The 230-nt window shown below is 62.2% G+C and overlaps 1 protein-coding gene across 1 annotated transcript in view; it reads left to right on the forward strand.

The window, feature by feature from the left end:
* The window catches only part of LOC104495574 (myotubularin-related protein 5-like), a gene marked incomplete at both ends in the record, with an annotated part of 4,749 nt that overhangs the window by 1,052 nt on the left and 3,467 nt on the right, over window positions 1-230 (forward strand). The gene's annotated exons all lie outside the window — the stretch shown is intronic.

Raw genomic sequence — 230 nt, forward strand, 5'->3', positions numbered from 1 at the left:
CGGTTCTGTGGTTCGATGACCCTGTGCTCCTGTATGTGTCAGGGCACCTGCTGATGGGCCCAGGAAGCGCCTGGCCTGGCGTGAGCTGCTCCCAGGTGCAGGATTCCTCAGATTCAGCTGTCCTGGGTGTCAGGCATTCCATGCCTTTGCTCCTGAGCAGTCGCTGCAGGTTTCGGGAGGTTGTAGATAGCGGCTGGGGGGGCGGTTGGGCTCAGAGGCAGAGGGTGGCT

This window comes from Buceros rhinoceros, unplaced genomic scaffold (genome assembly GCF_000710305.1).
Source record: "Buceros rhinoceros silvestris isolate BGI_N320 unplaced genomic scaffold, ASM71030v1 scaffold23776, whole genome shotgun sequence".
Lineage (NCBI taxonomy): Eukaryota > Metazoa > Chordata > Aves > Bucerotiformes > Bucerotidae > Buceros > Buceros rhinoceros.